At 42.7% G+C, this 4,340-nt stretch overlaps 1 pseudogene; it reads right to left on the bottom strand.

Moving 5' to 3' along the window:
• Nucleotides 1–1,118: 1,118 nt before the first annotated feature.
• LOC102414429 lies at nt 1,119–4,100 on the bottom strand (annotated as a pseudogene).
• Nucleotides 4,101–4,340: the final 240 nt, after the last annotated feature.

Below are 4,340 nucleotides of genomic sequence, written 5' to 3'. Positions count from 1 at the left end.
GTTTCTTGTCTCCTCTCATGCTTACTTGAACCCAGAATTTGTAATTTAGACAGTAGAGCCTTCAGGGCTTCTGTTTTGGTATTATGTATTTAAGGTGGTGTTAATTCTGAATATGAAATGCCTTTATTTTTTAATATAGAACTTTTTTTTCTCTACATCATTTAAACTATTTTTAAGTGTACAATTCAGTGGCATTCAGTACATTCACTTTATTGTGTACCTATCACCACCATCCATCTTCCCCAACTGTCTACACTGTGATACTTATTTTTTAAACTACATTACAGGGTTGGTTCCATGGTTTTCCAAGTTATCAGTAAGTTCTTTAAGGAATCGGCATCTTTTAGTCTTGGGAGTTTTTGCATAATTCTTCAATGGCAAAAGTTGGAACAAAACAATGTGGCCCTTGTTTACCATGCAAAACACTTCTATGTACCTCTGTGTGTCTCTGGACTGATATTGAGCAAATACTGTACAAAACCTCACCTAGACAGTACATTGCCATTTTGGTTTGCCTTACTTAACGCTACCCCAGAGTGGGTAAGGGTTGCTCAGAGAAGGGAGTGTCACTCTCAGTTCTTAGCATCACCATGGAAAGGACCAAAACTACTATTCTACACATACAAAGTTACTCACACCGAGGCCCTTGTCTTTCTCAGCCAAGGAGAGTTCCTTTCCTCTGTCATCCTCCCAGCTCCTCCCCACACAGGAGGCTGAACTTCATGGCTCAGACCAGGGCCTGGAACAGCAGCTGCCACCAGGGTCCTGTGAGCAACCCCTTTAGTGATCCCTCCCTTCCTGGCTGAAGGCACAGGGCTGGGGAAAAAGAGGGAGGGCAAGTGTCCCCAGCTTTACAGAGGAAATAGTAGTAACTGTCAAACAGCTAAATGATTAAAAGCGCACGGAATAAAAAAACATAAATTATGAAACACAAGCTTTTCATGTCTTAGCTCTCTCTGTGTGCTCAGTTGCTTCAGTCGTGCCCAACTCTTTTCAATCCTATGGACTTTAGCCCACCAGGCTCCTCTGTCCATGGGATTCTCCAGGCAAAAATACTAGAGTGGGTTGCCATGCCCTCCTCCAGGGGATCTTCTCAACCCAGGGATCGAACTCCTATCTCCTGTATCTCCTGAATTGGCAGGATTCTTTATCACTGAGCCACTGGGGAAGCCCATGTCATAGCTCTATATGTTATCAACATGAAAATTTAACATAATACCCCAACACTGAAGCTGCTGTATAGCACAGGCAGCTCAGCTTGGTACTCTATGATGACCTAGGGGGTGGGATGGGGATGAGTGGGAGAGAGGCTCAAGAGGGAGGGGATATATGTATACTTACAGCTGATTCACATTGTTGTACAATAGAAACTAACACAACATTTTTAAGCAATTACCTTCCCCATCCAAAGGATCTCTATTCCCAGCCCCCAAAGCTTTGTACCTTTGATTTCAGTTTTATTGTAATGTGTACTTAGCATGTTGTTAAATTGCTTCATATTTCTTTGCTGCTATGGTTAGCAATGTATAAAGGACCCTCAACTAATTGAATTAACAGTCTCTTAGTGGCTAGTTGGTGGTGGCTGAGCCACACACATAAAGTGCTCCCGTGTGACTTCTCTGCTTCAAAGATAGCTTGCTGAAGCACTTTATCTGGCCACCTTAACTTCATTTTAAGAGTCATCAGAGGAGCTTTGAAAATTTCTAAGATGCACCTCAGACCAATTACCTAAGGATTTCTGAGGGTAGGACTATAGAATGGTATGTTTTTAAAGCTCCAACTTAAAGTGGGATTCCAATGTGCACTTATGTATCTAAGGTGATTTATGAGGTTGAGAACTGTGATGTTTAATTTTATGTATCAACTTGAATGAGCCAAGGGATGCCCAGATATTTGGTCAGACATCATTCTGGATGTGTCTGTGGGGGTGTTTTGGACTGAAGTAAACATTCAAATCAGTAGCTGAGTAAAGCAGATTGGCCTTCCTAATGTGGGTGGGGCTTATGCATCAGTTGAGGACTTGAAGAAACAAAAACAGTAAGAGGGAACACCTCCTACTTGACAGCCTTTGAGCTAGGATATCAGTTTTTTCCTGCCTTTGGACTTGAGATGAAACATCGGTTCTTCTTGGATCTTGAGACCACCAGTTCTTGGACTGGAGCTACAGCTGATTTTTTTTCTTTTTTATAATTTAATTTATTTATTGGCTGTGTTGGGTCTTCATTGCTGTGCAGGCTTTTCTCTAGTTGTGGTGAGCAGGGGCTACTCTCTTACTTGTGGTGCGTGGGCTTCTCATTGCAGTGGCTTCTCGTTGCACAGCATGGGCCGTTTTGTGCGTGAGCTTTAATAGCTGTGGCATGTGGATTCAGTAGCTGCAGCTTCTGGACTCTAGAGCACAGGCTCATAGCTGTGGTCACAGGCTTAGTTGCTCCACAACATGTAGGATCTTCCTGGACCAGCGATCAAACCCACATCTCCTGCATTGGCAGGCAGACTCTTTACCACTGAGCCACCAGGGAAGCCCCTCCCATCCATTCTTGAAGTTGATCTTTCTTGAGAAGTGATCAAATAGCACCTATTGTTGAAGACAGCAATAAGGCCTGACCCTGATACTCCAGGTTTGATTCTGGATCAGTCTTTTGCCTTGAACTGATCAAGAGTCACTTCCTTTAGAATCTTCAAGAGCAAATTTAAATGAGTATGCACTAACATCATCTTCTCTTTCAGATCTGCAACCATTTCTGGTAGAGATGTGTTGTGAATATCCATCTCAGGTGCATCTACTATGGCTTTTGCTTTTAAGAAGAAACACACCATTTTGTCACTGGAAAGGCAGAAGTGACCTCTCAAGGCAGCCAGGGCAGCATAGGTAGAATGCAGATGGAAACCAATGGAAATCTCACAGGAACTACAGAGTAAAAGGTTTTAAGTGTTGCCTTTGAGGGAACTTTCAAGGCCAACGAGGAAGGGAGCCTCCTAAACTACACTTTGTGACTCTGGAGAAGCTCCTGGCCCCAGGGGCTCTCAACAGGTCCCAGGGGAGGTGCACAGAGTCAGTGAGCACAGCACGGTACTGTGCATACTGGAACATGGAGCACCTCTCTGGTTGCAACCACCACAGCAGTTGTGGGCTGGATGGCATCTCCTCCAGCCCCAGCCCTGCAGGGCTGAGCAGAGAAGACCCTTTCACCACTTGCATGTCTCACTCCATGGAAGTTGTAAAAGAAGGTTCATCAATCGCCTTCTTATCCCCATCACAAAAGTCACCCCACAGCTGCTTTGCAAAGTGAGAGCAATGCCTCTGAGGCTGAGCTGCCATCCTCCTGCCTATACTTGGTTCTTGAACAATGCCACTGTTGGGGTGCCGACCCTCAACTCAGTAAAAAAAAAAACCCAAGCATAACTTTGTACAGTTAGCCCTTCATCTGCAAAGCTGCATCTGCAGAATCAACCAACCTTGGATGGTGTAGTAAGTATTTAGCGAAAAAATTTGCATATAAATGGACTTTTAAAGTTCAAACTGATGTTGTTTAAGGGTTAACTGTACATCATTGGCTCTCCTAGTTCTCAGGCCTTTGAACTTGGACTGCAACTACATCATTAACTCTTGTGGGTCCAGGTTGCTGACTGCAGATTCTGGGACCTGTCAACCTCCATAAATGTGTGAGACAATTCCTTACAACAAATCTATTTCTATATAGATATTCATCCTATTGGTTCTGATTCTCCAGAGAACCCTGACAAATACAGATTTTGGTACCATGAAGTAGAATGCTGCTGTAACAAATACCTAAAAATGTGGAAGCTGCTTTGGAACTGGAAAATAGGTGGAGGCCAGAGGAGCTTTGAGGTGCATGCTAATAAAAAGTCTATATTGCCATTAAGGGACTAGTGGTAGAAACACGGATGTTAAAGGTGATTCTGGTGAGAGCTCAGGAAAAAAAAAGAGAGCTAGAGAGAAAGCCTGCATCTTCTTAGAAAATACTTAGCAGAATGTTTGTAGAAATGTGAATGTTAAAGACTATTCTCATGAAATTTCAAGTAGAAGTGAGGAATAGGTTATTGGAAACTGGAGGAAAGGTGCTCTTTATTATATAGTGGATAAGAACTTGGCTGAATTGTGCTGTAGTGTTTTGTGAAAGATTAAACTTGCCAGCAATGAAACTGGGTATTTAGCAAAGGTGATTTCTAAAGCAAAGTATTGAAGATGTAGCTTTAGTCATCCTTACTGCTTTTAATAAAATACAAGAGGAAAGAGATGAGTTGAAGAAAGAATCTTTAAGCAAAAAGGAACTGGAACTTAAAGACTGGAAAATTCTCAAACTATCCATCGCAAAAAA

This window comes from Bubalus bubalis, chromosome 10 (genome assembly GCF_019923935.1).
Source record: "Bubalus bubalis isolate 160015118507 breed Murrah chromosome 10, NDDB_SH_1, whole genome shotgun sequence".
NCBI lineage: Eukaryota > Metazoa > Chordata > Mammalia > Artiodactyla > Bovidae > Bubalus > Bubalus bubalis.
This window is presented reverse-complemented; position numbering and strand designations above follow the sequence as displayed.